The sequence below is a fragment of the Triturus cristatus genome, chromosome 9 (assembly GCF_964204655.1).
Source record: "Triturus cristatus chromosome 9, aTriCri1.1, whole genome shotgun sequence".
In the NCBI taxonomy this organism is placed as follows: domain Eukaryota; kingdom Metazoa; phylum Chordata; class Amphibia; order Caudata; family Salamandridae; genus Triturus; species Triturus cristatus.
Window position 1 is genome coordinate 327,175,911 of NC_140592.1, and position 22,621 is coordinate 327,198,531.

Consider the following 22,621-nt stretch of genomic DNA (forward strand, 5'->3'; position numbering starts at 1 on the left):
CCTGGTCAGAGGTAGAACGCGCTATATAATTGCAATTACAATACAATACTATGCCGCATAATTCCATGGCTCTGAATATAGTTACGAGTGCAAAACTTCAAGGTTCCTTCACACACCCAGAACAGGCTGACCAACGATGCAACTTACACACAAAAGTGACAGAGCGCAGGCCGCATCAGAGGTTTGTTAATCTGCGTATGGCCCCCCTGAAAAGCTGGAGTCCTGCTCCAGAGCCCCATCTTCCCACTCCTTGGTTAAAACTCCCCTAAAGTGTCGAAATTAATACGGCAGTAATACTACAATAAGTGACTTACTAAAGGCTTCTATGGAATGCATTCCTCATCGGGCGCTGTGCCTTTAAAAGGTGGAACCAGGAAGGGAAAGAATGAAAGAGAAAGTGTTGGTTTGTGCTGGGAGCCTGGCAGGGACATAGCTTCAGAACTGCTCCTGTTCCGCTGCAGACACAAGTCGTGGACATTCCGCTGTCCTTTGCTGTGATTGGCACCCATCGCAAACTGACTGCAAGGTGAGGAACTTTACCTTGGCGCTCGCGGGAGTGACTGTCAGGCACATTTGCATATATATAGCTGCCCACCTGCTAACTGTCAAGGTTAGATCGAGGGAGTATGTGTGAATGGCATACCGCCCATTGATGCAAGCGCTGACCTGGGTGGAGCTGGGCGTCTGTCATTGCGTATTGTGCTCGATTAAGGGGTCATGGGGTGTATTGAGACGGCTGTCACTGTGTTAGTGATTGGGGGTGTGATTCTACTGGATGGGAAGCAGTTCTGTGGCGTAGTTCAGGTAAAACAGGTCCGACATGGATGTTGCATCCCTGCCTTGCTCTGGAAACCCCCGGGGCCAAGTGCACGTGTTGTGCCAGGGCTTGAAATGCAGGGCTGGGCAACTGATACCGAATCCTTGATGTGTTTATATTTATTCATTTGAGTATTTTATATGGCGCTAGCTAGATCCGAAGGTATCGGAGCGCTTTATAACAGTAAATGTTCACATCAAGAGATAACACGTCTAGTTGTTGAGGTCCCGTGGACATCGCCTTTTAAAAAACAGCAAGATTACAACAGGCAGACATCTTCATAGCTTGCAGCAAGCGCATTCTATCATTGTATTTACTCAATTGTGCAACTTGAACCCCTCTGTAGCGGAGCAGCTGAAGGTCACACAACCTCGCCCAATGAGCAGGGCTTTAAGTGGGTCGGGTGACGGTCTCCCCGGGTCTGAGCACCAGCAGTATTTTAAAGGGGGGGCTCGAAACGGGTCTCTATCGGGCTCTGTTTTGTGCCCTGGCACAGCCGGTCCGTTCTTTCCGGACTGCAGTGACAGCAGGCACATCCATGTGCGCGTGCTAACACTGCTCACTTCTCTAAGTTAGGGCATGACGTCATGCCAGGTGAGCGTTGTAGGAGAAGGGAAATCCTTTAAAGAGAATCATAATCTCTCTGGATTTTCCTTCTCTTTTTGAAACCCAGGAGCAGCAACATTGTCGTGGTATCACCAGGGCTTTAAGTGGAAACTTTTTCAATATTATATGCAAGCCATAGTTGCTGCTTATTTATCTTATGCAAGTTATGCAACTAGCGACCATTGACAAAGCCAATAGCTCCGACTTGTTGTAGATCTGATGTTACTTGTTGTATCTTATATCTGGATGCCAGAGGCGCAACTAGAGCCCAATTTCGGGGGAGGGGGGGGGGGGGGGGGGCGTTGGGCTAAGAAAAAATTTCGGGGGGGGGGGGGAGGCTGAATCTTTAAGCAATAGGCAGAGTGGAGCTGCAGGGGCTCTTAGAAGGGGTGAAACAACAGCAAGGCCTCATTAACATGCAAATGGTCGTTTAAAGACCTGTGAAGTGCTCGGGTGCGGCTGTGTGTGTGCGCCCGGGAAGCTGTCTCATCCTGGGCTGCCACACACGACGGGGGGCGCTGAAGCTCTTTGAGTCCAATGGGTGTTGCGCGCCTGCTGGATGCAATGACAGAAGCAGCAAAATACAAGTCATGCGGCACACTATTGCGAAGCACAGATTTTTAGCTTACGTGTTTAAAGCCACACCCTAGCCACCCACCTAGCGCCAAGATACCCGTAGGGTGATAGATGCGCTATACAAGAACACTCTACAATACAATACAATACAATTAATTACATTAGCCACGCCCCTTGGAGAGCCCCCCCATTTTTTCATCCCACTTAAAGCCCTGCCAATGAGCCTTCGTTTCTTGGGTGTCCTGTCGTCCTGAATTATATTTTGGGGACAAGATCTGAGGATGGACAGACAAACGGAGGGAAAGAGATTAAGATGCAATTGGGATTCAAAGAAATAAAAAGATTAGAGGTGTGCGAGCCAACAAATGAACAGGGAAAGCCGAGCCAGAGGGGCTGGCTCGACTCTTGGAGCCCGGGCACAAGCTGAGCCCTGAAAATGTTTGCTATGGAAATCCTATAGTAAACACCATGTGAAATATGAGAAAGTCACTTCAAAATTAATAAAAAGTGTATTTTTTTAACGTGGCAGCTTTGACATTAATATATCACATTGTATCACTACAGTGACAAGTACTTATTAAAAGTAATAAAACATTAGTGAACTAAGAGGCAAGACAGCTGTCAACTAAACCCTGTAGTGGTCCAGATTATTCCAGAGCAAAATTATAGTCTAATCGAACGCAGTAGTTTTTATACAACACTTATTTGAAAGTGCTTTCATACGGGCTAATGAAGAACAAGCATTCGCAAAGTCAATTGATCTTGCCTGTGCAATACTACTGACTTTGCAAATGTGTTAGCCATATTGTTAAGCACAGTAGCTACTGTTCAGCATTGCTTAGTGGTGTGGAGTGATGTGGCGTAGAGTGTTGTACAGTGAAGTGGTGTAGAGGGAGTTGTGTACAGTGGAGTAAGTAGAGTGTTGTGGCATAGATTATCATGGAGTAGAGCGTCATGGAATGGTGTGTTGTGGAGAGGCATAGAATAAAGTGCAGTGGCATTGAGGGAGTTGCCTAGAGTGGCGTAGATTGTTACAGAGTGTAGGATCGTAGAGTGGAGTGGCATACTGTGTCGTAGAGTAGTGTGTCAGAGTGGTAGAGTGGGAGTTGCAAGAGTAGAGTGACGTAAAGTGTTGTGTTATAGAGTAGAGATAGTGGTGTGGCCTGTTGTGGAAGGGGGAGGGGTGGAGTGTCGTGGCATAGTGTTGTGGAAGGGCGTAGTGTGGCGTATGCATGGTGTTGTAGCACACTGCCATTTCCGACATCACATTGTCATTGAAATTACCTTTACATTTGCACAGAAATACAGTTTTACTAATAAAATTATACAGCTCACAAATGATAATGTATGGAAATGTCCTCACCTACTGTATTGATTGTAATAAAATATTTGTTTTCACCACACTTCAGAATTATAAAAAAGTGCTTTATTTGTGCTTTCTTAATTCTGATATATTCTGAAATATATGCACAGTTCATTTACAGATATATTTTTTTATGTTTGCTAGAAAAAAAGCTTTTCCTTTCACAGCAAGATTATCACATAAATCCTCTCACTTTGAAGTCTGCGAAAGAAAAGTAAACATCAAGCTCCCTTGGAAGACAGTGCCTGACATTTGATCTCGGTCTTTGAATGCGCAGCAAAGGTGACAAGATAGGAAAAAGATTTAAAGGCCTAATTACAGAAAGCGGAAGAATACAGTACATAGGCTATGCTCCACGGAAAGGACGAACTGAGGCTGGACAGCCTAAAAACATAAAGCCAGCAATTAGAAAGCAAGCAAATGTGAGTTTCAAAACACAAAGCCAATGGTAATAAATGGGCGGAATTCATTCTCGGGAAAGCTTTCTGAACGTCCTCAAGAAGTTGTTTGGTAGGTATCAACCTAAAAAGACTTTTAGTGAAATAAACTATTGGCCCAAGATCATACATTTAAGTGGTGAAGCTGTGATTTGGGCAGGTTTCCTGGTTTTACTTCGTACAAATCACCTACTAAATGGGCATCTATTTGTCTTTCCTTTTTTATGTTCCTGCTTTGTTTTTACCTTTTTGTGCAGTTTTTATACAGCGTGAACTGGGCCCGAAGGTATAGGAGTGCTTTACAAGAGCAAGGTAATATTATTATTTATTTTTTTAACTTCGCCATGGCCGATCCAAAGACCAGCTGTGAAAGGAGGAGCGTTTTGCATGGGGCCAGCTACCCCACCATGTAAAAATATAATATCTACAGACCCATCAGCCAAAAGACATCCCAGCCTTGGAGAGAGGTATCTCCATCACGGTGTAATATAACAACCTTGTGGTGAAAGCCAGAGGTCCCTGGAAGCTACAAAGCCAATACACGTGCTTTCGACAAAGACCATCACCATCGGGACATGGAACGTGAGGACCATGTACGAAACAGGCAAGACAGCGCAATTAGCAGCGGAGATGAAAAAATACAACCTTGCTCTGCTTGGCATCAGCGAGACCAGATGGCCCCAGTCCGGACAGAAAATACTGACTCCAGGAAGGATGCTGCTGTTCCTGTACAAGAGGACGAGAGCGCCCCACATACACATATATCAGCTGCCAACAGAGCTCTGATTGGATGGTAAGTCCATGGTCCCAGAATCATCACAGCGACCTTCCACACAAAGAAAAAGAGGATCAACATGAATGTTATCCAGTGCTATGCACCTGCAAATGACAGCAAAGAGGAGGAAAAAGAACAGTTTTACAACCGACTCTAGTCCATCCTGGAGAAATGCCTTGAGAGAGACATCACCTTACTGATCGGGGACCTCACTGCCAAGATTGAAAGCGACAACACTGGGTAAGAAGAAGTCATGGGCAACCACCACCATGGTGACATAAACGAGAATGATGAAAAGCTTGCAGATCTCTGTCCCCTGAGCAGTCTGGTGATAGGCGGTAGTGTATTTCTACGCTAAATAATACACAAGGCAACATGTGTGTCACCAAGCCATTCAACAGAGAATCAGATCAACCCTGTCTGCATTGCCAAGAAGCTCCAAAGGTCCCTGCAGGATGTGAGAGTGATGAGAGGAGCGGACGCTGAGTCAGACCATCTCCTTTTCGAGGCCAGACTGAAGCTGAAGAAAGCATGTATGGAACCAGAAAAGCAACACCAGCGATATAATACCACCCTCCTCAAAAATGCAGAGACTAGGTGAATACTCAGTCATCCTCTGTAACAAGTTTCAAGATCTAGAGGATGACAGCGACCCAATAGAAAGCCAGTGAGAGAATATCAAAGAAACAGTGACCACAACCTGCAAGGAGGTACTGAGTCTCAAGAAACACCAGCATTAAGAATGAACCTCCACCGAGACTTTTTGCAAAATCCAAGCGAGAAAGGGAAAGAAAACTGGAGTCAACACCAGCTGAACAAGTGCGGCGAAAGCTCAAGGTGAATACACCAAAACCAACAAAGAAGCAAAAAGAAGCTTAAGAGCAGACAAGCACAGATTCATCGATGGTCTTGCCACAGAAACTGAGGAAGCAGCAAGTCATGGAAACTTGAAAGAACTCTGACATAACATGGAAAATCTCTGCCAGATATAGCAAGCCAGAAAGACCTGATAACTACAAAGCTGGGAAAACAATCGTGGGTAACGAAGGCCAACAATGAAGATGGGTGGAGCCCTTTGGAGAACTACTGAACCAGCATCAACCCCAGGTACAGTGTTCAACAGAGTTATCCTGAACAGAATAAGGAACAAGTTGATGCTCCATTACGAGACCAGCAAGCTGGCTTCTGTAAAGATAGATCCAGCACAGACCAGATTGCAACAGAGCACATCATCATTGAGCAGTCGATTGAATGGAACTCCCCTCTCTGTCAACTTCATTGTGTATGAGAAGGCATTCAACAGCATGGACAGGGAGACCCTTTAGAAACTCCTCCTCCAGTACAGTCTGCCAGATAAACTGGTAACAACCATCAGGAACTCTTATGAGGGAATGACCTGCAAGGTAGTCCATGGAGGACAATGCACGGAAGCCTTCCCAGTGATGACTGGATCCCACCATGGTTGTTTGCTCTCGTCTTTTCTCTTCCTGCTGGCCATAGACTGGGTCAAGAAGATATCCACAGCAAGAAAAAGAAATGGGATCCAGAGGACACTTTGGACAAGCTCGACGATCTGGGCTTTGCGGATGTCCTCGCCACTGATCTCCGATACCCATCTGCTGATACAGTAGAAGACCGACAATGTGGCAGTCACATCAGCGCAACTTGGACTCAACATCTATGGGGGAAAACCAAGATCCTTAAGGCTAACATGGTCAGCACAACTGCAGTCAGTTTTGCAGGCGATGCACTGATAGAGGTGGAGCCTTTCACATACTTGGGCAGTGTGATAGACTAGCAGTGCGCCACAGAAATGGCCAACTACTGGTACTGCAACACACTCCCATGGAAAATAATGCCTGTAAGAAATTAAAAGGACTTAGAAATCCCATCACAAATAGATGTAAATTAAATTGATGTAAATAGTTAAAAAAATAAACAAATTCATTTTTTTAATAAATATCTCAAAATAAACCATTTATTATTTAATTATAAAATATTTTAACAAACATATTGAATGTATACATTAAGTAACATTAGCATTTAAGAAACTACATTTAATTACTTGTAATTGATTCCGTACATCACTTTTAAGAATTACTAATGCATAATAAAAATTTGAAGTGGGACTTTATTTTTTCATTTAAACTTCAGAAAAATATTTTATTGAATATATCTATATTAAATATTTAATTCTAAGGTAGTAGTGGTGTGTTATTTTATTTTTTCCATTTAAAATAAACATATACATTTGATTTACATTAATGTGTAACTTAAAAATATTTGTAGTTATTTTTCGCATTAAACGAACTATTAAAAAAAAAAAATCCCTATACTTTACTATAGGTGAGAAAGCACAATTAGGGTGGAGCTCTCTTTAGTAAAATATAGGGTAAGTTAAAAACATGTTTTACATTTTCTAGTACATTAGTCAAATATACTTCTATGTTAAATATTAATATAAATGAATTTCATATATTTAAATTTTTTTTTAGAACAAAATAATTCCACAGCACCATTAAGTTTAAATTAAATCTTTAATTTAAATATATTAAATTAAAATGATTTTGAGGTTTAAAATAAAAAACCTAAATTTCTACCTAAAAATTATATTTTTATTATGCATTAAAAATTATTAAATGTGAAGCATACAATTAGTTTAAAGCACTTTTAATTAAAAACATGACATTTATGAATGCAAAAAAGTGGTAAAATTATTTTGTTTAAATTAATATTTTATCGTTTATTGTTTGAACATTATATTGTATTTATTTTGAATTTTAGCCTCTTTAGTTAATGTAATTGTTTCATGTGGGGTTTTATTTTAAGTACCCACCTCTATTATTTTCTATGTGAGGGTGTTGTATCAGTGGTTGGTCATTTGTGCTGCCGGATTTACTACTGTTTCCTTTTTGGCAGTAGTAACTTACACTCGTAAATTTTGCGCCACTTCCTTTTCAAAGGGGTGCAAAATTTATAAGTCCACACTTGTGAGTAGTTTTACACTCTGATTCAGTGACTAGCGTAAAGTGAAAAGGGTACTGAAAAATGTAACAGTAAATTACATATGTATATTACTCACAAGTGTAAGTTACTTTTGTGAGTTGCTCCGTCGTCTTTATGCTGACAGCATTCCTAAAGTCCATCAAAATTATGCTGGTTCCGTTATCCAGGTTTGTGCTTTTGCTGACCCCAGTGCCTGCATGTAGCAAAGGACTTTATAATAGCATAAAATATGTGTACCCAATAAAAACGAGAATATACATGACTGGGGAAAAACACTTTTTGTTCTAGACACCAAAGCGAATGTGTCAACATCAGCTGATTTCTTTACAATTGCAGGCCATAGTCAAATCGAATATGAAAGTACACACGTCGTGTTTATTAAGCGGGCTCCATTTTCTGTTTCATTTCTAGGTATTTCAAAATCTCTGAGCCAACTTTAACCTGCATAAATTAAAAAACAGCACAAACGCGCACAGCACTGGCACCATTATCCAATGGAGGAGCACACTGTACACCAAGGAACGAAGCATTATGCAGCACATCATGTATTTAGAGGCAATTTATGCCGCACATTCTACATCATTTTCTAGGTATTTTTGTAATTTAACAAAATTAGTTTAACATGGGTCCCGATACTAAACAAAATGGATATATTTTTAAGGAAAAAAACTATGTTCTATTAACAATATTGTTCACCAGCAAGTAATTATTTTGGGAGACGCACCCGCTTTGTTTAAAATCTGTTTTCAGTATCGGGTGTACCTTTGTGTTTACTTCATTGTTCCTCTGGAAGTACATTTCTCTTTTGTAACTACCCCACAATACAGTATTACTCAATTCTCCTTTAGCTTGTACTTGCATCTCTAGGAGGCACTTCATGATTCAATACCAGACCTTGAAAAGGATATCCTATGTTTGTGATTCTTCAAACCACCCCTCCTTCCTGAAATAGCTGCTGCTTTGAGAACAGTGTGTTTGTGTGTGATGTAAATATGATCTGTATTAAAATATTTACATGACAAAAAATTATTCTTTCTTCCCAGCTTGGCTTACACTTAAGTGTTAAGTTTGTGCTGTGGACTGAAGTTTTCCACAGTTCATCAGTTGTGGAGGTCAACAATTTGTGTGCAAAAGTATTCTCTCTTTAAAGGCCTAAATGCACAATTGAAGTGTCTGGTACGGTGGTGCACTTTGTGCACAGCAGTTTGAGTAACCTTTGATCAGTTTGAGCAATAAACAAGGTTTTTTAAATTCAACACTGCATATTATGTGCATTGAATGTGAGTTATTCAGAAACTGGAGCAAATCTATTTTTAGCTGGAAAACTTTACCTTACGTGGAATCTTTCTTATCTCAGTTCATTGGCTTGCGTACCTCTAATTTGGGGTGTCAGATTTCACCCAAAGAAAGTTTGCTTTCCATGGAGGAGCACATAAGGCTGCACGCGTCGGTATAGTAAAAAAAGAGTAGATAGCACATATTTGTCAACCTGAATGCTTTGGATGGGTGACTAACTTTTTAGGTCAAAGCCTACCAGACAGCATCTGGTTTGCAAAAGACTTCTGGGGGACATTTGGAAAGCTTCCCTGGGAATGCATTCCACCCAATGCTTACCATTGGTTTGGTGTTTTGTAACTCACAGTTGCTTGCTTTCTCTTTGCTGCCATTGTTTCTGGTTGTCCTGTATGCTTTTGTCCTTTCTGTGGAGAATATCCTGTTTACTGTATTCTTCCACGAGTACTCGCTTTTTGTAAACAGGTCTTTTAATTTTGTTCTTATCTTGTCACATTTTCTGTACATTCAAAGATAGGTCAAATGTCAGACTGTCTTCTGAGCAAGCTTGGTGTTTACTTTTATGTCTCTGACTTCAAAGTGAGAGGATTTATGTCACAATCACGCTGGGTACTGATGGTGTGCGGGAGGAAGGCTGTACAATTGTTTTTTGTTGTTGTTTTTTTTAGCACACAACAAAATGTAATTGTAAATCAACTATGCAAGTACTTCACAATATATCATAATTAGGAGAACACTAATGAAGCACATTTTTTCGTAATTGGGTTGTGGAAACATATACTTTAATATCTTTGAAACAAATCAATACACTAGGTGATGCTATTTCCACAATTTATCGTTGTGCGCTGTAGTTTTAGAACTAAAACTGTATGTCAGCTCAAATATAATGGTCATTTCAATTGAAAATGTGATCTCTCTAATGACGGTGCGCTACCACTCTCTTCTCCACAACACCTTGGACACTTTACTCCCCTCTATGCTATGCTACTCCACACCACTCTACCCCACTCCACAACACTCTGTGCTGCTCTCCTCCACTCCACTCCACCCCACTCCACCCCACTCTAAGTCACACTCTGCCGCTCCACTCTTTGCCAACTGCACTCTTTGCCAACTCCACAACACTCTACTCAATGACACTCCACAATACTTCACTCTGACACTCAACTCTGCTCCACTCTCCGCCACACCATGCTGTGCCACTTCACTGTAAGCCGCTCTACTTGACTTCATCTTACACCACTTCACTCTGCAACATTCTATTCTATTTGACTCTACAACACTCTACTCCACTGTAAGCCATGACACACTACTCCTTGCCGCTCCACTCTGTCACTCCACTCAGTCACGCCATTCCACGATACTCTGCTCCACGATACTCCAGACTAACACTCTGCTTCATGTCACTCTACTCCACTCAATGGCACTCTACGCCACAACACTATCCTCTACTCCACACCACTCTCCTCTATACCCCTCCATGCCCCTCTACTCCACTCTATGCCCCACTACTCTACGACCCACTACTCTATGGCCCACTACTCCACTCTATGCCCCTCTACTCCACTCTTTGCCCCTCTATTCCACTCTTTGCCCCTCTATTCCACTGTTTGCCCCTCTATTCCACTGGTTGCCCCTCTATTCCACTGTTTGCCCCTCTACTCCACTCTTTGCCCCTCTACTCCACTCTTTGCCCCTCTACTCCACTCTTTGCCCCTCTACTCCACTCTTTGCCCCTCTACTCCACTCTTTGCCCCTCTACTCCACTCTTTGCCCCTCTACTCCACTCTGTGCCCCTCTACTCCACTCTGTGCCCCTCTACCCCACTCTATGCCGCTCCCCCGCTCTATGCCGCTCCCCCGCTCTATGCCGCTCCCCCGCTCTATGCCGCTCCCCCGCTCTATGCCGCTCCCCCACTCTATGCCGCTCCCCCACTCTATGTCGCTCCCCCACTCTACGCCGCTCCCCCCGCTCTATGCCCCACTACTCTACGACCCACTACTCTATGGCCCACTACTCCACTCTATGCCCCTCTACTCCACTCTTTGCCCTCTCTATTCCACTCTTTGCCCCTCTATTCCACTGTTTGCCCCTCTACTCCACTCTTTGCCCCTCTACTCCACTCTTTGCCCCTCTACTCCACTCTTTGCCCCTCTACTCCATTCTTTGCCCCTCTACTCCACTCTGTGCCCATCTACCCCACTCTAAGCCGCTCCCCCGCTCTATGCCGCTCCCCCGCTCTATGCCGCTCCCCCACTGTATGCCGCTCCCCCACTCTATGCCGCTCCCCCCGCTCTACGCCGCTCCCCCCGCTCTACGCCGCTCCCCCCGCTCTACGCCGCTCCCCCCGCTCTACGCCGCTCCCCCCGCTCTACGCCGCTCCCCCCGCTCTACGCCGCTCCCCCGCTCTATGCCGCTCCCCCCGCTCTATGCCGCTCCCCCTGCTCTATGCCGCTCCCCCTGCTCTATGCCGCTCCCCCTGCTCTATGCCGCTCCCCCTGCTCTATGCCGCTCCCCCTGCTCTATGCCGCTCCCCCTGCTCTATGCCGCTCCCCCTGCTCTATGCCGCTCCCCCTGCTCTATGCCGCTCCCCCCGCTCTATGCCGCTCCCCCCGCTCTATGCCGCTCCCCCCCGCTCTATGCCGCTCCCCCCCGCTCTATGCCGCTCCCCCCGCTCTATGCCGCTCCCCCCCGCTCTATGCCGCTCCCCCCCGCTCTATGCCGCTCCCCCCGCTCTATGCCGCTCCCCCCACTCTATGCCGCTCCCCCCCACTCTACCACTCACTCTATGACCCTCCTCCCACTATATGCCTCTTCTCCCACTATATGCCCCTCCCCTCACTATATGCCCCTCCCCCCACTATATGCCCCTCCCCCCACTATATGCCCCTCCCCCCACTATATGCCCCTCCCCCCACTATATGACCCTCCCCCACTATATGACCCTCCCCCACTATATGACCCTCCCCCCACTATATGCCACTCCATGATGTGCCACTCTGTCCCTTCACTGTACACTGCTCCACTTTACACTGCTCTATGCCACTCTACCCTACTTCATGCCACTCTGCGACCCGCCACCCTGCGACCCCCACCCTGTGACCCGAGACAACATTTTGCACCCCACCACGACTCTGTGCAGCTCCCCCCACTCTACACTGCTCCCCCACTCTACACTGCTCCCCCACTCTACACTGCTCCCCCCACTCTACGCCGCTCCCCCACTCTATGCCGCTCCCCCCCACTCTATGCCGCTCCCCCCCACTCTATGCCGCTCCCCCCACTCTATGCCGCTCCCCCCACTCTATGCCGCTCCCCCCCACTCTATGCCGCTTCCCGCCACTCTATGCCGCTCCCCCCCACTCTATGCCGCTCCCCCCACTCTATGCCGCTCCCCCCACTCTATGCCGCTCCCCCCCACTCTATGCCGCTCCCCCCCACTCTATGCCGCTCCCCCCCACTCTATGCCGCTCCCCCCACTCTATGCCGCTCCCCCCCACTCTATGCCGCTCCCCCCCTCTATGCCACTCCCCCCCCTCTATGCCACTCCCCCCCCTCTATGCCACTCCCCCCCCCTCTATGCCACTCCCCCCCTTTATGCCGCTCCCCCCTCTATGCCGCTCCCCCCTCTATGCCGCTCCCCCCCTCTATGCCGCTCCCCCCTCTATGCCGCTCCCCCCTCTATGCCGCTCCCCCCCTCTATGCCGCTCCCCCCCTCTATGCCGCTCCCCCCCTCTATGCCGCTCCCCCCCTCTATGCCGCTCCCCCCCTCTATGCCGCTCCCCCCCTCTATGCCGCTCTCCCCCCTCTATGCCGCTCTCCCCCCTCTATGCCGCTCTCCCCCCTCTATGCCGCTCTCCCCCCTCTATGCCGCTCTCCCCCCTCTATGCCGCTCTCCCCCCTCTATGCCGCTCTCCCCCCCTCTATGCCGCTCTCCCCCCTCTATGCCGCTCTCCCCCCTCTATGCCGCTCTCCCCCCTCTATGCCGCTCTCCCCCCTCTATGCCGCTCTCCCCCCTCTATGCCGCTCTCCCCCTCTATGCCGCTCTCCCCCCCTCTATGCCGCTCTCCCCCCCTCTATGCCGCTCCCCCCCTCTATGCCGCTCTCCCCCCCCTCTATGCCGCTCTCCCCCCCCTCTATGCCGCTCTCCCCCCCCTCTATGCCGCTCTCCCCCCCTCTATGCCGCTCTCCCCCCCTCTATGCCGCTCCCCCCTCTATGCCGCTCTCCCCCCCCTCTATGCCGCTCCCCCCCTCTATGCCGCTCCCCCCCTCTATGCCGCTCCCCCCCTCTATGCCGCTCCCCCCCTCTATGCCGCTCCCCCCCTCTATGCCGCTCTCCCCCCTCTATGCCGCTCTCCCCCCTCTATGCCGCTCTCCCCCCTCTATGCCGCTCTCCCCCCTCTATGCCGCTCTCCCCCCTCTATGCCGCTCTCCCCCCTCTATGCCGCTCTCCCCCCTCTATGCCGCTCTCCCCCCTCTATGCCGCTCCCCCCCTCTATGCCGCTCCCCCCCTCTATGCCGCTCCCCCCCTCTATGCCGCTCCCCCCCTCTATGCCGCTCCCCCCTCTATGCCGCTCCCCCCTCTATGCCGCTCCCCCCCTCTATGCCGCTCCCCCCCTCTATGCCGCTCCCCCCCTCTATGCCGCTCCCCCCTCTATGCCGCTCCCCCACTCTACGCCACTCCCCCCACTCTACGTCGCTCCCCCCTAGCACGCACCACTCCATGATGTGCCACTCTGTCCCTTTACTGTACACTGCTCCACTTTACACTGCTCTATGCCACTCTACCCTACTTCATGCCACTCTGCGACCCGCCGCCCTGCGACCCCACCCTGTGAACCTACACGACACTCTGCGCCCCACCACGACACTCTGCGCCCCACCACGACACTCTGCGCCCCACCACAACACTCTGCGCCTCCACGACACTCTGCGTGCCTCCATGACACTCTGTGCCCCCTCCACGGCACTCTGTGCCCCCTCCACAGCACTCTGTGCCCCCTCCACGACACTCTGTGCCCCCTCCACAGCACTCTGTGCCCCCTCCACGACACATTGCGCCCCCTCCACGACACTCTGCGCCCCCTCCACGACACTCTGCGCCCCCTCCACGACACTCTGCGCCCCCTCCACCACACTCTGCGCCCCCTCCACCACACTCTGCGCCCCTCCACCACACTGTGCCCACTCTACGAAACTCTGCGCACCTCTACGCCACTCTGCTCCACTTCATGCAACTCTACTCTACTCTACACCAATCTATGCCACTCTACTCCACTTCACTCCATTCCACTCCAGTCCACAGCACTCTATGCCACTCCTATCCACTCCACTCCACTCTATGCCACTCCAATCCACTCCACTCCACTCACTCTATGCCACTCCAATGCACTCCACGGCAGTCTATGCCACTCCAGTGCACTCCACGGCACTCTATTCCACTCCATGACACTCCACTTTATGCCATGCCACTCCACTCTGACACTACACTACACTTTACAACACTGTACCCCTTCACTTTACGACACTCTGTCACTCTACTCCACTCTGCTCCTCCGCTCTATGCCCCTCTGCTCTATGCCCCAACACTCCAGTCCACTCTCAGACACTCCACTCTGTTCTCCGACACTCCACTCAGACATCCATGCTGCTCTACGCCCCTCCACTCTACCCCCTCCACTCTACCCCTCCACTCTACCCCTCCACTCTACCCCTCCACTCTACCCCTCCACTCTACCCCTCCACTCCACCCCCTCCACTCTACCCCCCTCCACTCTACCCCCCTCCACTCTACCCCCCTCCACTCTACCCCCCTCCACTCTACCCCCCTCCACTCTACCCCCTCCACTCTACCCCCTCCACTCTAAACCCCTCCACTCTAAACCCCTCCACTCTAAACCCCTCCACTCTAAACCCCTCCACTCTAAACCCCTCCACTCTAAACCCCTCCACTCTACGCACCTCCACTCTAAGCCCCTCCATGACACTCTACTCCACTCTGTGCCACTCCACTCTAGGACACTATGTCCCTCCACTCTACCCCCATCCACTTTAAGACACTTTACTCTTCTCCAATCTATGACCCTCCATCCTACGAGCCTCCACGACATTGTACAACCCTTCGCTCTACGCCACTTTAGGACCCTCTGCTGTATGACCCTCCACTCTACGATCCTCCATGACACTCCACTCTACTCTCTGACTCTCCACTCTACTCTCTGACACTCTGTGGCACACCACACCACTCTATGCCACTCTACAACATTACACCCCTCCACTCCCCTCTACTTTCCATTACTCTATGCCACTCTACACTACAGTACTCTACACCACTCTGACTCTCCAATACCCTCCATGACACTCTACTCTACGACCCTCCACTTTATGCCACACCACAGCACTCCATTACACTCTGCCATGCAACTGTGCCGCTCCACTCTGTGCCACTCCACGCCGCTCCACTCTGTGGCACTGCACTCTATGCTGCTCCGCTTCACTCCACTCTATGCCACTCCACTCTATGCCACTCCACTCTATGCCACTCCACGGCACTCTATGCCACTCCACGGCACTCTATGCCACTCCAATCCACTCCCGGCACTCCACTCTATGCCACGGCACTCCAGTTCACGCCACTCCACTCAGATACTACATTCCACTTTAAGACACTGTACCTCTTCACTTTACAACACTATATGCCCCTCTACTCCACGCCCCTCTACTCCACGCCCCTCTACTCCACGCCCCTCTTCTCTATGTCCCTCTTCTCTATGCCCCTCTTCTCTATGCCCCTCTTCTCTATGCCCCTCTTCTCTATGCCCCTCTTCTCTATGCCCCTCTTCTCTATGCCCCTCTTCTCTATGCCCCTCTTCTCTAAGCCCCTCTTCTCTATGCCACTCTACTCCACGCCCCTCTTCTCTATGTCCCTCTACTCTATGCCCCTCTTCTCTATGCCCCTCTTCTCTATGCCCCTCTTCTCTATGCCCCTCTTCTCTATGCCCCTCTTCTCTATGCCCCTCTGCTCTGCGCCCCTCTGCTCTGCGCCCCTCTGCTCTGCGCCCCTCTGCTCTGCGCCCCTCTGCTCTGCGCCCCTCTGGTCTGCGCCCCTCTGGTCTGCGGCCCTCTGGTCTGCGCCCCTCCGGTCTACACCGCTCTACTCCACGGCACTTCACTCTGTGCTACTCCAGGGCACTCCTCTCTATGTCACTCTCCTCTGTCACTCCCTTCTTCGCACCTCCCCTCTACGACCCTCTACTGTACCCCCCTCCACTTTGCCACTCTATTCTTCTCCAGTCTATGACCCTCCCATCTACAACTCTCCACTCACTCCATTACATTCTTTGCAACGCCACTCTGTGCCACGCCACTCCACTCTATGCCACTCCACTCTATGCCACTCCACTCTATGCCACTCCACTCTATGCCACTCCACTCTATGCCGCTCCCCCCTATGCCGCTCCCCCCCCTATGCCGCTCCCCCCCTCTATGCCGCTCCCCCCCTCTATGCCGCTCCCCCCTCTATGCCGCTCCCCCCCTCTATGCCGCTCCCCCCCTCTATGCCGCTCCCCCCCTCTATGCCGCTCCCCCCCTCTATGCCGCTCCCCCCCTCTATGCCGCTCCCCCCCTCTATGCCGCTCCCCCCCTCTATGCCGCTCTCCCCCCTCTATGCCGCTCTCCCCCCTCTATGCCGCTCTCCCCCCTCTATGCCGCTCTCCCCCCTCTATGCCGCTCTCCCCCCTCTATGCCGCTCTCCCCCCTCTATGCCGCTCTCCCCCCTCTATGCCGCTCTCCCCCCCTCTATGCCGCTCTCCCCCCTCTATGCCGCTCTCCCCCCTCTATGCCGCTCTCCCCCCCTCTATGCCGCTCTCCCCCCCTCTATGCCGCTCTCCCCCCCTCTATGCCGCTCTCCCCCCCTCTATGCCGCTCTCCCCCCCTCTATGCCGCTCTCCCCCCCTCTATGCCGCTCTCCCCCCCTCTATGCCGCTCTCCCCCCCTCTATGCCGCTCTCCCCCCCTCTATGCCGCTCTCCCCCCCTCTATGCCGCTCCCCCCCTCTATGCCGCTCCCCCCTCTATGCCGCTCCCCCCTCTATGCCGCTCCCCCCTCTATGCCACTCCCCACACTCTACGTTGCTCCCCCCACTCTACGTTGCTCCCCCCTAGCACGCTCCACTCCATGATGTGCCACTCTGTCCCTTTACTGTACACTGCTCCACTTTACACTGCTCTATGCCACTCTACCCTACTTCATGCCACTCTGCGACCCGCCACCCTGCGACCCCACCCTGTGAACCTACACGACACTCTGCGCCCCACCACGACACTCTGCGCCCCACCACGACACTCTGCGCCCCACCACGACACTCTGCGCCCCACCACGACACTCTGCGCCCCACCACGACACTCTGCGCCTCCACGACACTCTGCGCCTCCACGACACTCTGCGCCTCCACGACACTCTGCGCCTCCACGACACTCTGCGCCTCCACGACACTCTGCGCCTCCACGACACTCTGCGCCTCCACGACACTCTGCGCCTCCACGACACTCTGCGCCTCCACGACACTCTGCGCCTCCACGACACTCTGCGCCTCCACGACACTCTGCGCCTCCACGACACTCTGCGCCTCCACGACACTCTGCGCCTCCACGACACTCTGTGTGCCTCCATGGCACTCTGTGCCCCCTCCACGGCACTCTGTGCCCCCTCCACAGCACTCTGTGCCCCCTCCACGACACTCTGTGCCCCCTCCACGACACTCTGTGCCCCCTCCACGACACATTGCGCCCCCTCCACGACACTCTGCGCCCCCTCCACGACACTCTGCGCCCCCTCCACGACACTCTGCGCCCCCTCCACGACACTCTGCGCCCCCTCCACGACACTCTGCGCCCTCTCCATGACACTCTGCGCCCTCTCCACCACACTCTGCGCCCTCTCCACCACACTCTGCGCCCTCTCCACCACACTCTGCGCCCCCTCCACGACACTCTGCGCCCCCTCCACCACACTCTGCGCCCCCTCCACCACACTCTGCGCCCCCTCCACCACACTCTGCGCCCCCTCCACCACACTCTGCGCCCCCTCCACCACACTCTGCGCCCCTCCACCACACTGTGCCCACTCTACGAAACTCTGCGCACCTCTACGCCACTCTGCTCCACTTCATGCAACTCTACTCTACTCTACACCAATCTATGCCACTCTACTCCACTTCACTCCATGCCACTCCAGTCCACAGCACTCTATGCCACTCCTATCCACTCCACTCCACTCTATGCCACTCCAATCCACTCCACTCCACTCACTCTATGCCACTCCAATGCACTCCACGGCAGTCTATGCCACTCCAGTGCACTCCACGGCACTCTATTCCACTCCAATCCACTCCATGACACTCCACTTTATGCCATGCCACTCCACTCTGACACTACAATCCACTTTACAACACTGTACCCCTTCACTTTACGACACTCTGTCACTCTACTCCACTCTGCTCCTCCGCTCTATGCCCCTCTGCTCTATGCCCCAACACTCCAGTCCACTCTCAGACACTCCACTCTGTTCTCCGACACTCCACTCAGACATCCATGTTGCTCTACGCCCCTCCACTCTACCCCTCCACTCTACCCCTCCACTCTACCCCCCTCCACTCTACCCCCCTCCACTCTACCCCCCTCCACTCTACCCCCCCTCCACTCTACCCCCCCTCCACTCTACCCCCCCTCCACTCTACCCCCCTCCACTCTACCCCCCTCCACTCTACCCCCCTCCACTCTACCCCCCTCCACTCTACGCACCTCCACTCTACGCACCTCCACTCTAAGCCCCTCCATGACACTCTACTCCACTCTGTGCCACTCCACTCTAGGACACTATGTCCCTCCACTCTACCCCCATCCACTTTAAGACACTTTACTCTTCTCCAATCTATGACCCTCCATCCTACGAGCCTCCACGACATTGTACAACCCTACGCTCTACGCCACTTTAGGACCCTCTGCTGTATGACCCTCCACTCTACGATCCTCCATGACACTCCACTCTACTCTCTGACTCTCCACTCTACTCTCTGACACTCTGTGGCACACCACACCACTCTATGCCACTCTACAACATTACACCCCTCCACTCCCCTCTACTTTCCATTACTCTATGCCACTCTACACTACAGTACTCTACACCACTCTGACTCTCCAATACCCTCCATGACACTCTACTCTACGACCCTCCACTTTATGCCACACCACAGCACTCCATTACACTCTGCCATGCAACTGTGCCGCTCCACTCTGTGCCACTCCACTCTGTGCCGCTCCACTCTGTGCCACTGCACTCTATGCTGCTCCGCTTCACTCCACTCTATGCCACTCCACTTCACTCCACTCTATGCCACTCCACGGCACTCTATGCCACTCCAATCCACTCCCGGCACTCCACTCTATGCCACGGCACTCCAGTTCACGCCACTCCACTCAGATACTACATTCCACTTTAAGACACTGTACCTCTTCACTTTACAACACTATATGCCCCTCTACTCCACGCCCCTCTACTCCACGCCCCTCTACTCCACGCCCCTCTACTCCACGCCCCTCTTCTCTATGTCCCTCTTCTCTATGTCCCTCTTCTCTATGCCCCTCTTCTCTATGCCCCTCTTCTCTATGCCCCTCTTCTCTAAGCCCCTCTTCTCTATGCCACTCTACTCCACGCCCCTCTTCTCTATGCCCCTCTTCTCTATGCCCCTCTTCTCTATGCCCCTCTTCTCTATGCCCCTCTTCTCTATGCCCCTCTTCTCTATGCCCCTCTGCTCTGCGCCCCTCTGCTCTGCGCCCCTCTGCTCTGCGCCCCTCTGCTCTGCGCCCCTCTGCTCTGCGCCCCTCTGCTCTGCGCCCCTCTGCTCTGCGCCCCTCTGGTCTGCGGCCCTCTGGTCTGCGCCCCTCCGGTCTACACTGCTCTACTCCACGGCACTTCACTCTGTGCTACTCCAGGGCACTCCTCTCTATGTCACTCTCCTCTGTCACTCCCTTCTTCGCACCTCCCCTCTACTGTACCCCCCTCCACTTTGCCACTCTATTCTTCTCCAGTCTATGACCCTCCCATCTACAACTCTCCACTCACTCCATTACATTCTTTGCAACGCCACTCTGTGCCACTCCACTCTATGCCACTCCACTTTATGCCACTCCACTCTCTGCCACTCCACTCTATGCCACTCCACTCTCTGCCACTCCACTCTCTGCCACTCCACTCCACTCTCTGCCACTCTACTCCCTGCCACTCTACTCCCTGCCACTCTACTCCCTGCCACTCTACTCCCTGCCACTCTACTCCCTGCCACTCTACTCCCTGCCACTCTACTCCCTGCCACTCTACGACCTTCATTACACGCCACTCAAGCCACTCTATGCCACTCCACTCCACATCACTCCACTGCATGCCACTCCACAGCAGTCCATTACACTCTATACCACGCCACTCTGTGCCACACCACTCCACTCTCTGCCGCGCCACTCTCTGCCGCGCCACTCTATACAATTCCACTCTATGCCGCTCCACTTTATGCAGCTCCACGGCATTCCATTCTATGCCACTCCATGGCACCCCACTGCACTCCACTCGATGCCACTGCAATCCATGGCACTCCTCTCCATTCTACTACACTTCGTCCCTCCACTCCCCTCCACTTCCCATCACTCTATGCCACTCTACACTACACCACCCTACTCCACTCTGACCCTCCACGACCGTTTATGACATTCTACAACCCTCCACTCCAGTCCACTCTCCTACACTCCACTCTATGACCCTCCATTCCAGTCCACTCTCTGAAACTCCAATCCACTCTCCACACTCCAGTCCACTCTCAGACACTACACTCGACTTCACACTACTCTGAAATCCATGCCCACCACTCTACGCCCTGCCACTCTACGCCCACCACTCTACCACTCCACTCTGTTCCATTCCATGGCACTCCACTCTGCCACTACTCCTCTCCACTCTGCCCACTCCACTTTACAACACTCTACGCCACTCTCCTCCACTCTTCTACGACCCTCAACCCTGACCCTCCACGACATTCTACGACTCTCCAATCTGACCCTCTACGACATTCTATGACCCTCCATGACATTCTACAACCCTCCACTCTCTGACCCTCCACTCTCTGACACTCCATGCTTCTCCACTGTACGCACGACACTGTATGCCACGCCATTCGCCACCGCTCTCCGCCACTCTGTGCGCCTCCATGACTCTACTCCACTATACCCGCTCTACTCCACGGCACTTCACTCTGTGCCTCTCCATGACTCTACTCCACTATACCCGCTCTACTCCACGGCACTTCACTCTGTGCTACTCCACGGCACTCCTCTCTCTGTCACTCCCCTCTATGTCACTCCCTTCTTCGCACCTCCCCTCTACGCCCCTCTACTGTACCCCCCTCCACTTTGACACTCTATTCTTCTCCAGTCTATGACCCTCCCATCTACAACACTCCACTCACTTCAACCCTCCACTCACTCCGACCCTCTACTCACTCCATCCCTCCACTCTATGACCCTCCACCCAATGCTCCAATCCACTCTACGACACACTACTCTACGATATCCATGCAATCTTTACTTCACTCTAAAACCCTCCATGACACACTACCCCACTGTATGCACACTGCATGGTACTCTACTCCACTCTATGCCCCTCAACTCCCTCAGCTTTTAGCCACACTAAACAGAAGCCACGCTGGTGTACATCATGACTTAAACACGTTGGCAAAGCCAATAGCTCTTGCATAGGCGAGACCTATTGGTTTTATCAATGCTTGTTGGGAAAGAGATTTGTTCCAAAAGCCTCCTTTTCAGGAGGCCTTCGTTTCCTGCCTGTTTCCTCTAGTGAAAACTCATCCTTGCTCAGGCTGTCGAGGGTTAATTTTAGAAAGGTCTTATGCAATAAGGAAAGTGATAAATTGTCTCTGCACTTGGGAAGCAGGGCTATTTGCAACAAAGGCTGTTTTTTGTCATAGTATCCTAAATATTTGATATTTTTAGGTCGAGCCTAGAGCAGCGAGCATGCGCTACTTGCTCGACTTTTAGTAAGGGGCTTCAGAAAGCTCCCCAAGCTCACCACACGCTCGTTCATGTGTGTTTTTTTTCCCTCAAAGGCTAATGGGCTTTGCGTGCGTCTTTTAAATAAAGACAGCACGCAATTGGGCAAAGGCGGGTGCATGTCCCGCCTTTGCTCCGCCCATGGCCTTTTGCTTGCGGTTACCCGCAGGGGCCACATCTGTTTTGAATTATCGTGCACAGATGCTTGCACAATAATGCAAAACAGATCGCTCGCTGTGCCGCACGTGCACCACTCGCGGGCTTGTTTTTATCGTATTCTGCCTCTGGTTACCTATCCCTCTTATTCCATTGTTCTCTCCCTCCCACACGTTCTTCCCACGTGCCCGCCCACACTATCCTTCCCACATTTATATCCCGCTGTTCACTCCCATTTGTCCCTCTAAGTCTCAGTATTTTCCAAACCCTCCCCTTTTTCTTTTATTTCTTCTCCCGCTCCATCCTTTCACATCTCTCGCTGTAGTCTTTGCATCTTAATCTCTAGCCTCTCTGCCCCTTCTATCATTCCCTTTCTGTTCCTTTCCTTGGTTCTATTACTTTCTCTCTATTTTGAGGTGTTTCCCTCCTTCCCTATCCTCCTTTTTCTCATTCCCCGTGTCCAATCTTTCCTTGTCATGTTTCC

The 22,621-nt window shown here is 51.3% G+C and overlaps 1 protein-coding gene across 2 annotated transcripts in view; it reads left to right on the forward strand.

Annotated features, from left to right (window-relative positions):
• The first annotated feature begins 366 nt into the window (after window positions 1-366).
• The window catches only part of LOC146797862 (ubiquitin-like modifier-activating enzyme 1), a 1,073,449-nt gene continuing 1,051,194 nt past the window's right edge, over window positions 367-22,621 (forward strand). For both annotated transcript variants that reach the window (XM_085625059.1, XM_085625060.1), the window contains exon 1: window positions 367-526. The gene's annotated coding sequence lies outside the window, so the exon portion shown is untranslated. The remainder of the gene's footprint in view (window positions 527-22,621) is intronic.